Genomic DNA, 13,217 nt, shown 5'->3' with positions numbered 1-13,217 from the left:
AATATAAAAACTGAGAAAATAAATCTTTCACCTTGTGGAGTACTTTCCTCTCCTTCATAACTACTGTTCTACCTCAGACTCCTATGATATTGAGTGAAAATGTGATAGCAGAATATTTAGGTCATACCTGTTTCTTGTCATAGTCATGATGAATCTTAATTTCACCTTGATTGGATTGAGAAATGCCTAGGAGATTGGAAAAGTGAACCTCTTCATGTGTCTGTGAATGGTCTTCCAGAGAGGATCAATACACTGAATGAAAGTTGCATTTCTTATTGTCTGAACGTGTAAAAGAATTAAAAGGGAAAAAGAAGCCAGTCAACATAAGCATTCTCTCTCTCTCTCTCTCTCTCTCTCTCTCTCTCTCTCTCTCTCTCTCTCTCTCTCTCTCTCTCTCTATCTCTCTCTCTATCTCTCTATCTCTATCTCTATCTCTATCTCTATCTCTATCTCTATCTCTATCTCTATCTGTCATAGATGCTTGGCTCTGCAATGGCTTACGTACAAGAGTAAAGTGAAATAAATCTCTTATATGTTAGCTATGAATATTTTTATATTTTTCCATGAGATTGCTTTTCCCTTGTGACAAAATGTCTATCCAAACAGGGACAACAGAAAAAAAAAGGAGAACGAAATATTATACAGACTTTGTAAATACTGCTATAATAAACAGATTTCTGGGTGTCTCTTACATATAGCTGTTCATTTTGATATATCCTTAAAAATATTTAGTCAGTCATACATTCAATAGTCCTTTATGTTGTGAGGGTTTCCAAATTGTTTTCAGATTGAATATACTAATTTGTCTCCATCTCAACCATGAGCAAACATTTTCTTTTCTCCAAATTCTTAATTTCATTTGTAGTCTCTCTTTTTGGAGAGTAATATTTCTACCTTTACATCTTTAGAATAGCTTTCTGCTTTTCAGTTTTTATTTCATGACTTTTATGGTGATAATACACAGACAGAATCAGCACCACAGAGAAATTCATTACAGATGTCAATCCTAAACTCTGTTTAAGAATGCCTTGAATCAACATAAAAAGGAATACATGATAACAGGTAGTACAAGCAGGGACCAACATTCTCTACACAAATCTCCAGATGAACTTTAATCAGTCTACATTTAGAGCACTCACATCCTTGAGATATATTGACTTGTTGTTTTAGCTTAAATGTGTTCCTCTATACTCAAGAATTGCAAACTTATATCCCAAACCTGCCATATTGAAAAAGGAAACCAAGGGGATTATGACAGTCTGGAAATCTCTGAATTTAGGAATGGATTATACCTATGATTCAAACATTTTAATGAGGAGTTTGCTCTCCTCTGCCTTTTTCTCTGTGTGGAATTGTACCGTATGAAGAAGCACAGCCCATATTCTGAACATATATGAAATTCCTTAATGAAATTTAATATTAATTTTATAAATACTGCATACCATAAAAGATAGAAATGTATGTATAACTTGTCAATGAACAAGAGCAGATTCTGGATCATTCTTTCAACTCTCTCTTCTTGTAATTATGAAACTGTAACTGCAGAAATGTTTGTTGGAGATAACTGACATTTCTAACTCAACTATAAGGCAATATTATATACATGGGAGTTGGCTATGTATAGTTTTTACATAGTAATATCATCAATTACAAATAATAAAAAGAGATCTTAAACTTAAACCCCCACTTTCAGTGAAAATAAATAAACGAAAAACTCTAGAATACAAATATATTCAGACTTAGATTTAATTAAATTGATTGATTTTATTAACCTATTTTGGTTTCAGTTACCTTATCTACATTCTTTATAGCTAATTACATTGCCTTTTTTACATTGTTTAGTTTCCACCTTGATGATCATAAGGTACATTCATCAACATCATGAATTAATATATTCAGGTGTGCGTTTCACTCTAGACAATCTATGTAAAGCATTTTAATTAAATCCAATCCTAAGTTGACTAAAGTTTAAACACACTGGCATGAATACAATAAAAAGATAATGACAGCACTTCTTTGTGACACTATCTCTGTTGCTAATGCCATAACTGTAACTGCTCAGAAGTTTTATTTTCTCATTTGTTTCATGTGATGATTCATATTCAAAGTATATCAACTATTTTTGAATATTTTCTATTCCAAATTGCCATATTTGCCATCTGTATTCTTTACATTATATAAATTCATTAATGTAACATTCATTCTGTATAAATTATAATCATGAATATTCAAGGGGTGTAAAATACAGCCGTGAATCATTGTGTATACTGGGACAACTTACAAGGCATCAGGTAGTGTTCAGTGTTAGGAATAGCAGAAATAGTTGCCATCCTAGATGTGGATACCAAAAGGTAATGACTATCAACTAAAAACAGCAGATGATCTCCAAGTGTGATAAATGGAGGTATTAGTGACTTTGCATAATTCACCTTGATTCAGTTCATTGGATGTGTCTGTCCATCTCCAGCTCTTATAGCTCCAAATAGGAAAAATGAACATTGTTATTTTCACTGTTATGATTTATATCTTCAAATTTCTTAATCCATTTCCTTTTGCTATTATCTGCATAAATTTGAAACTTATAGTAGTACGAAAACTATTGAATATTCATTAATTGATAGATACTTGACATTCTTAATATCACCAATAACTTTTCCTGTGACCTATGATCTCATCCTCATTATTTAAAAAATATATGTGTTGTATATGTGAATATATATAACCTGATAAGTTTCTATGATGTGTTGTACATGGGAGCAGTTCGTTCTCAAATTACTTGATTAGGTAAGAAGTAGGTTGTAAACATAGCCCAGCAGTTAAGATCACTTACTGCTTTTATTGAAGACTGTACTTTGGTTCTCAGCATCTACATCGATTCTTATTTGGGTCTAAGCTAACAACTACCTGTAATTCCTGCTCAGGTTGATCCAATATTCTCTTCTGGCATCCATGGGCATTTGCATCTACATGAGCATGAATACACATAGACACACACATACACAAAAGTTAAAAGAAGATAGACAACAAAAGAAAATGATTACATATTAAGTTAGAAGAAATGATTTTTAATTTAACCATCCCTGTATTCTTAGTGTAAGACTTAAAGATGTCTCCACTGAAGGGAATAATTTTTTGGGAATTAATTATGTAATAGACTCCAAATAGGCCTGTTACTGACTCTGTATGTTAGAAGAATAAAACACACATAATTTTGTCCTACTTAGGTTGGACATGTTCATGAATATGATCCCCTTTCTATTGTGGGAGGATAAGGAACTCAATTCTTTCAATGTTTTATCAACCTGATAATATAGCTCACCAAATTATGATATGGAGCCTGCCTAACTTTTGGACATTGTCATTTACAGAGTAAATGCCATTTATGATTATAAACCAAAACAAGATTATATGTAACTAGTTTTTTCATCAAAGCATGAAAACGTACAGTAGGAAAGAACTGATATTGTCTGTCTGAAAGTAGACATTCTTTTCTTTGCTAGTGACATGAGTGGTACAATATTTTTCTAAGTTTCTAGTGCACTCCAGGATTCCTTTTGAATTGACTGACTATAAACTCAGGATTTTGCTGTTTCAGAATGAAGTTAAGAATGAACGTTCTTCAAGAATGCCTTAAGGTTCTCTTCAAGTTAACTCGACCTCATCTCAGCTAATTCCTCTAGGATTCATTTCTCCCTCTAAACTGTACTTAATATCATCCAAGGAATCATCTGTCCTTTACCTTAGGGCATTTGCTTCAGAATACTTGTAACTGACATGCTCTCTCTCTCTTTTTTGATATGTGAATCTCTTAGAAACAAGCTTGCAAGGTTTTGTGCCACCAAGCTATCTTTCCAGAGAACTTGGGTGTCATTCTTTGACAAGTAACCATCAAGGAAACGGAAAGTGCTACACACTTGTCTGTATTGAAGACAAAGTACCTAACACTTGTAAGTGACTGCATTCATACTGAAAAAGTCTATCCTGTATCAAAGATACAAACATGTTTAATTTTCTACTAAGTGAGGCAAATTAGTAAACTGGGGATCCTGTTACCTTTGTTTATTTTAATGTAAAAATCCCCTGTTCTTTGCTTTTATAGTAAGAAGCCTTGAAATATGGAAGAAATATCACTCCTCTTTTGCAATCAATTGACCTATGTAACCATATCTACATACATAAATAACATACTGTATCATTAAATGTATACAATTACTATTAAGTAAATAAGTAGAGCCACAAATAGACTGCAGCATTTCCTGCAGGAATATACACTGAATTTCTGTCATTTAAGGTACAAGAATATGGCTACTTCTGAAATACATTTTTTTTTATTTTTTATTAAGTTTTTTTTTCATTTTTCATGCCAATCCAAGATACCGCTCTTACCTCCTTCCACTGCCCCCCACCTTCCACCCCAACCCACCCTCCATTCTTCTCCACAAGAGGGCAAGGCCTCCTAGGGGGAGGCACAACCAGTAGAGGCAAGTCCAAGCCCTCCCCCTTGCCTCAAGGCTGTATAACATGTCCCATCATAAGTAGTGGGCTCCAAAAAGCCCCCTCATGCACCAGGGATGAATTCTGATTCTACCACCAGCTCCACCCTACCCCCAACCAAATCAAGCTACTCAATTTTCTCACCATGCAGAGGGCCTAGTCCAGCCCCATGCAGGCTCCACAACAATTGATCCAACTTTCATGAGTTCCCACTAGTTTGGTTTGGTCGTCTCTGCAGGTTTCCCCATCATGATCCTGATGCACTTGCTCATAGAATCCCTCCTCTTTCTCCAGCTGGACTCCTGGAGCTCTGCCTGGTTAGTGTTTGGCTGTGGATCTCTACATCTGCCTCCATCAATCACTGGAGAAAAGCTCTGTGGTTACAGAGTATTCACCTATCTAACCAATGGGGCAAGACAGTCAGTTCAGGCATCCTCTCCATTATTTCTAGTAGTTTAAGTTAGGATCATCCTTGGAGATTTCTGGCAACTTCCCTAGCACCGGGTTTCTGTCTATCCCCATGATATCTCCCTCCATCGTGGTATCTCTCTCATTGCTTTCCCACTCCATCCCTGTTCCAACTCAACCATTCCATTCCCTTATGTGTTCATCCCCCATACCCTACCCTCCATTGCCCACCCCTCACCCCCATTTTTGCTCATGAAGCTCTCATCTATTTCCCCTTCCCAGAGAGATTCATGCATCACTCTTTGGGACTTCCTTGTCAGCTAGCTTTTCTGGAGTTATGGATTGTTTTATGGTAAGTGGATGATAAAAGGAAATATATTTTTTACAATCTCTTTTCATTAAAATTAATTATTGTACTAAAATCAAGTACAACTAGTGCCCTTATAAGGAGAAGAAAAGATGCACTTATTTACAAAGCTTTGCCAAGACTTCCACTTTTAGCCTGCAGAACTGTGGAGAAATTAATATCTGGTACAGAAACCCTTAAAGTTTCTATTAATTTGCATGGCAGCATTAATTTATATACTATGGAATTTTAATAGAGTGTTCTGTTATTAAACATACTCAAATAATCAACATTTTCTTATTTCCCAAGTATATAAAATGCTCTCATACTGTTGATCTTGGTAGATGCACTCAGCTTACAGGAGCTAAGCAGTAGATGGAAGACAGAGAACAGATCGATATATTTATAAATGGATGACAGACAGATGAAAAGTTTTATAGGTTTGTTCAACACTTATTCAAGGAAGTGCATGTGTTGAAAGTCTGGGGCATTGATGATAACTGGTTTGGGCACAGTTATAATTTATAGATGCATGATTGACAATGGAATGGTGTTTGTGGGAAGTGTGATAAATATGATAAAGAAGTGACTGAAGACTTTCGTTGGAAAAATGGGAGTTCCTTGGCCTCATCTTATCTCTCCTCCCCTCTCTTTCCTAGATGATATTATGTAAGCAATTTTCTCTGATGCATGCTCCTGCCACCATAATTTTCAGCAGAGAAACATAGAGGCACAATCATTTGGCAGCAAACCTCTGAGAGTGTATACAAAAATAAGCCTTTCTTCCATTGCTAATTACATCTCTTTTGTCACAACTCTGAAAACAAGTGTAAGGCAAGATAAGTACATTAGATAGTACATATAGACAGATAAATATAATTGGTTGATAAATATGCAAAAATGTATAGTTAATAATCATATATTAGAAAATCTATATAATTTTCAGTTGTCTTAGTATAATGAATTTCATGTCTCACTTATAAAGTTTAGAGACATACATTTTTGACAATTATTGTAATCATGAAAATCAAGATCTACATCATTACATTGCAGATTTCCTAAAGAATATAACAAAATTATCCAATGGCAGAGGAGATGATCCACTTAATCAATTATAGTGATTATAGGTGAATCATTAAATGTATTTTAAGTCCTATAATATTCCATGTAGTTCATAATAAAATTAAGTCCTACATATTACTTTTTTTTCTCTACCCAATTGACCACATACATATATGTGTGTGTGTCTGTGTGTACTTAAAACCAGTGCCCAATTCCATAAGTCTTTATCCTTTACAGTCACAATGATAAAAATATATAAAAACTTGATTCTCTAATTTTATTATTGAAGAATATTAATAGTTCAATGTAGAAACTTACTACAAAGAAATTTGCAATTTAATAGGCTGTCACTCAATTTATTTGCTGATGGTGACTGTTCTCAGTGTCAAACTATCAGATAATAATTGTAAAAATTCCTCTCATTTATAGTATGCCTTTTTATTATGGGATCCATTCCAACTTTATATTACTAAGCAATATATATATATGTATATATATATATGTTATATGAAATTAATATTAAGTAAATAAATGAACCACTACAAGTAGACTGTAGCATTTCCTGCATAGATACATAGTGAATTTCTACCCTCTAAGTTATAAGAATATGACTACTTTTGGAAATCTAATTTTTACTTTTTTTCATTAAAATTAATCATTGAACTCAAACCCAGTACAACACATATATTTGTATATATTTATATTCATATGTATGTACACACACACACACACACACACACACACACACACTCCACATGCAGGTGGAGCCTAGGGGGGCATCCACACAGTACTGTGATTGTAGGTGTATGATGCCATGCCTGGCTTTAGATGTGGTTGTAGGAAATTTAAACTCTGGTAATCATTCTTCTGTAGCAACCACTTTACTGAATAATATATTTTACCATCTCAGTAAGGGTTCTTGTTTATAAATACTGCAAGTAGCAACACTTGACAGTGGGTGGTGACTCAGACTATTGTCATATGTAGAGAGAACCATACTCAAATGTATACAGCTAGAGTCCATGTCTTAAATCTCTCCACAAGCTGGCTTAAATGTAGAAGCTACAGAAACTTGTTAGAATTCATTGCCTGTCCTTCTGCCAATGTCCTCCAGACACAATTAGCTTTTTACCCTGGGAGCTATGACCAGCACTTTTTCTAACATTGCTTAAAGAGCTTAAATTTATTAGAACAGCTATTGTGACAAAAAAGAATAACCTAACATTCCAGCTAAAGGTTCCTTTGACCACAATTTCCTAAATCTAAATCCAGAGTGTGTTATCCTACTCACAAAAGATTTATTCCAGTGCCTCTTTTCCATGTCTGGTTTTGCTCTGATGGTTATTGATGTAGGCAACATTTCTATAATATTTTTTAATGTAGACAAGAATTCAGAAAGCACCATGTTTAAGAATGTAAGCCGAAAGTCAATGTCACAGTAACAAAGACATCTATTATATCCAAAAATTGATTAAAATGTGATAAAATAATAAAAGTTCCACAAATAGTACTCATTGTATAGTCTATATCTTTTATATGAGGGGAAAATAAAAGCTATATATACCATTTGGAAATAACACAGGGACAAATAACCAAATGAATGGAAACACATGAACTATGAAACAAAGGCTGAGGGGCCCCCAACTGGATCAGGCCCTCTGAATAGGTGAGACAGTTGATTGGCTTGATCTGTTTGGGAGGCATCTAGGCAGTGGTACCAGGTCCTGGGCTCGCTGCATGAGATAGCTGTTTGAAACCTGGGACTTATACAGGGACGCTTGACTCAATCTGGGAGGAGGGGACTGGACCTGCAGCTCTTGCATCAAAACCCAAAGGACATAGCAGAAGAGTAGGTAGAAAGATTTAAGAAACAGAATACCAAGAAGTCTACTGTGAAACAGTACGTTCTAGAAATGGCTACATAAATATGACCATAAAATTCATCATATCAATGGACATGTTAATGTGGGAGTGGGAAATTTTGTGAAGTCCCACCTCTGGAGAAAGAACTGTAGGCAAGTAATGGCTCCTGGGAAATGAATAATTATTCTGCCCATTAATGGAGCCCTGCTATTGGTTGTCCAGTGCTGGGTAGTTAGTCTGGAAACCACATAAAAATCACCAACAAAATGGACTAAGCAGAATATGTGTGTATGTGTATATGTGTATGAATGTGCATATGTGTGTGTGTGCGTGTGTGTGTGTGTGTGTGTGTTTGTGTGTGAGATGAGGGATATCTTTCTGTATGCTGTGAATATGTGTTGCTCTGATTGGTTGATAAATAAAGCTGCATTGGTCTATGAAAAGGCAGCTTAGAAGCAGGTGGGAAATCCAAGCAAATATATGGAGAGATAAAAGGAGAGGAGGGGCAGACATCAGCTGCCACCAGAGGAAAAGGGAGATGCCAGCATACCAGTAAGCCACAGCCACATGGCAACATAAAGAAGAATAGAAATGGGTTGAGTTAAGAGCTAGCTAACAAGAAGCCTGGGCCATAAGCCATACAGCTTGTAAATAATATAAGCCTCTGTGTGCTGACTTGGGTCCAAGCAGCTGCGGGATGTGGGTGGGAGAGATTCATCCTGACTACCAGGATGGGCAGGACTGGAGAAAATTGCAGCTACATGTGCATGTATGTGTATGTGTGTATATGTGTATGTATGTGTGTGTATATGTATATGTATGTATATGTATGTATGTGTACATGTGTGTGTGTATGTATGTGTTCATTCACATACTAATCAAAGAAAAAGTGACTATCACCTTGAAAGTTGGAGAACAAAGGAGTTTAAGGGAGTGTAGCTGGAAGGAACGGGAGGGGAGAAAGCAAGAAAGAGTAATGATGCAAATTGATTTCAATAAAAATCATATTTAACAAATAAAATTAAAAGGAAAGAATTTCAATGTACCCAGTCAAATGATATTATAAAACATGAAATTACAAATATAAAAAAGGATGCTATAATGACTAGAAAATATTACTTTGGAGTAATTACCACACTGAATGGGTTTTCATTAAAATGTCTTAAATTCTTTATTATATGTAAGTGATATATATATATTATATATATATATAATATATATTACTTTTGTTTTACATGCTCTAAAAATACATTTACTTTTATGCATGTCTTTTATGTGGACAGCATCTGTAAAGAAAAGAATTATTGACCCAATGTGTTAAATTGGAATAATTTAAGAACAGTAAATAATATCCATAGTGCACCTTGAAGGAAGGCCTAGGCTATAAACTTTAACAGCTGCCTGAGTTGGCAACTGGGAGCCAACTGGGAGCCAGCATGGTAGCAAAACTCCAACATGATTGGACTTAAATAGAAATAAATAATGGAAAACACTTTCAGATTCTGAATCTCTTTAGGTAATTTTGATTTCATGATATATTTTCAGAGGTGAAATTTAATCTTTGTCTTACTTTGTGCAAATTATTGCCAATAGCATTCTGTAAAAAGCTATAAATTTATTATGTATGTGGCATTCTCCCAGTATGAAGACAAAGTGTTTTAGAATAAATGCTTTAGTAAACAATATGCCTAGAAGAGGGCAAACATTTCAAGATGAAACAAATGCCATATGGGAAGTGTTTGAAAAAAAAAATGAGACCCTCGGTCCAGGAGCAATTAAAATGTCATGTCACCATTTAGTCATATTTTAAATACTAAAATGTAAAGTAAATTTTGCAAATATTTCTTGAAATTCCAAACCTCAAAATGGATCACATAGAAGCCCATGGTTGTACGCCTATCATATAGACAGCCACTAATACTTACATTTGATATATGCTAATAAATAATATATCAGTAAGACAAAATAGTGCAGTATTCTCTGGGAAGTGTCTTCATAAGCAATAAAATAGAAATCAAAGAAATGTCTTAATGAGTCATGATGAAATGGGATTACTGATGAAAGCTTCCCCCTTTTCAGTCAGAATATTGGAATGCTTCATTTCTGTATTTAGCCATGGGCCAGACTGGATTCCTTCTGTTGCTCAAACTGAACACTGTATTCCAATCATTCACATATTGCAATAGTAACAAGGAGAAATGCATAAAGAAATAACTTAGCCTCAGTGAGGAAATGAGTCTGTGGCTTAGAGATATTTCAGTACAGCAAGATATTCCCTGCAGCTTTTAGATGAACAGATGTGAACTTTGAAAGATCAGGTTCCATTCTGAATAGAACCTTTTACTAACTAGGTTATATCTTGGGAATCTCATTATTTAATTTTGTGTAGGAGTTTGGAGACTGGCTGCTGAGTGGATATATATATGCTTGCCCAAGAAGCTCATAAAAATGTGACAGCTTTGGTAGTTTATCACAGCATGTGGGTGAGGGTTACAGTAATGGCAGAGTAGCTGAAATGAAATAAAATGATCATCTCCTTCAATTAAATCTGTGAGGTAATGTTCAGTTGCTACTGGGGGAATCATTAATTCATAAAGTCAATAAAAAAAAAAGCTTTAATACTGCATTTTGTTATCTTAGCCAAACACAGCATCAGTAAAAATGGCTAAAATTTCTTTGTCTAAGTGGGATGTTTGCAAAGAGTTAACATACATTTTTCACTTCATATTACAAATTACTTTTGAAAGTAATATCCATAGTGCACCTTGAAGGAAGGCCTAGGCTGTAAACTTTAACGGCTGCCTGAGTTGGCAATCATTTCATACAGACAAGACACTGCACTCGAAATTGCCCTATAAATAAGATCCCTTACAGAAAAATTAAAATGGAATTCATATTATTGATGTTCACTAGCAGCTTTAAGAAACACGGGGGAACCAGGAAGTGGCACTTGTTTCCAATTGCTCTCTAAGGCCCCTGAAGGACAGTCTCAAAGTCAGTCGTGATCAATGGCAGTAACCGGCTTGTCCAGCATTTGGAGAGGACTGTAATGTATTTAGAAGCCTTGAGGAATTTACTTGCTGAATGGAAATGATGCTGACGTTAGAGACACACAACACTTTTTTTTCCTGGCTACTAATTCATCACTCCTTCAATTTTCTGAAGAATTGAATTTCTTTATCTTTCTCTCTGATGCTTTAACTTCTGCAACCCCCCTTTTATTTGTTCATTTATGAATTCTCATTTACCGTCTCCCTTCACTTTTCCTTATAGGGTTCTGAACATTGGTCTCCAGGAAGGGAGACCAGTGTTCTACTGTTACATTCTCCCTACAAAGAATTATAAAAGCTTACCTCATAAATCCAAGGGGGGAAAAAAAAACATAGGTAATTGAATGGCAAAATCAGAAGGTGGGAGGTGAAAAGGAGAAATAACACCAAGAGTTATATGTGATAGAGTAATAAAAAGCAATGACTAAATAGGAAAGACAAGACAACTGGTAAAGGATGACATTGGGAAATGTACAAAGAAATTATCGTCTCTGACAAAGAGAGCCTGGACATTGGGAAAAGGTGATATGAATTAGGAACAGCAATATAAAGAACAAATGTACCATCTGAAAGTAATTATATCAGAGAATTTGATATTTCTTTCTTCCGCAGCAAATAGAAAACCAATTTTAACAAAACCCAAATTAAGTGAAATAGTGTGTATAGTATAGACCTCAGCATTCAGCCCACTTTTCCCTTTGAGGAACTGTTATCATACAAAAAAGCATGGCAATGTGAACCAAATCTTATGGAGGGAACTCATAACTACCTCAAACACTATCTACAAAGGCTGATTGATAAATGTTAGTGACTATGGAGAGGTTGAATGTTGCAGATTGAGAACCAAATCATCTTGGGCTTTCTTAACTGTTTTTGAATAGCCAAGCATGCCTACTTCCACACATGATGTAACAATTTTGTGCCAAGCAGCTAAGATTCTTGGACTGAATGATAAGAGTCAATAATTTCCACTAATTCAAAAGCTCTAAATGTAAGTCAGTGAGCATCTGAGTTCCATAGCAAGAATTTCTCCCTGTTGCTGTAGCCTAATGATTCTACGAATGTATTTGAAAAACAGAATGTTTTATGAATTTTTATGTTATATTACTCTAAAGAAATCAAGACACTGTCTCTACTTTGGGATATGGTATTTGGAGCAATGAATATCTGTGTTACTGGGCAAAGGGTATTCATATTTAACTCCAGAAACTATCTCCTTTCCCTTATGAGCGGCGGCCCGTGATTGGTTGTTGCTGTTTTGTTCATTGTTTCCTTCTCCTTTGGCATCATGGTAAATTTGCAAATTTCAGAAACTGTATGTCCATTACACAATGCAATATTTAAATAGTAGTAAAGATCAGTATTAATTTTGTCAGTATTAATGATGTAATTTAAATTCTAGCAGAGTTTAATTTAGGATTCAATTCTTTTACAGAGACAAAGATTCCAAGAGGCTGAATTTATAACAGCAATATGGTCCAATAGAGGATTAAGTTATCATAAAAATCATGTAATATATGATTTCTTGGGTCAATACATTATCTTTTTGCTACTCATATACTTCATCTTCAAAACAGTATTGAGACTACTCTCAGCATATGATGAAATGAATAACAGACTGTAAAATATATAAAGTTATAAGGGACTTATGTTTATTTTCCTAAAAATTCATAAATGGATACAAATTCATTTCAAGAATACTGCAGATCATGTCCAGAGACTTTCACACACCTGGCAAGTACTCTACAACCGCGTTACTGCCTCAGCTCTATAAATCAGACTTTGTTTCAGGAGTCATAAAGTTTACCACTGCAGGACTGTAAAAGTATGTGAAGTATAAAACAGGAACCACACTGAGTGAACGAGAGACTTTCATAGCCCAGTTCTTGAGATCTTTTGACATCTACTTAGGCTGACATAATTATGGAACACATTTATTTGTCACCCAAGTTCCCTGTTTACAAGTAAGTGTGTGTGTGTGTGTGTGTGTGTGT

Source organism: Peromyscus maniculatus, chromosome 15 (genome assembly GCF_049852395.1).
Source record: "Peromyscus maniculatus bairdii isolate BWxNUB_F1_BW_parent chromosome 15, HU_Pman_BW_mat_3.1, whole genome shotgun sequence".
Classification (NCBI taxonomy): domain Eukaryota; kingdom Metazoa; phylum Chordata; class Mammalia; order Rodentia; family Cricetidae; genus Peromyscus; species Peromyscus maniculatus.
Note: the sequence above shows the minus strand (reverse complement) of the source record.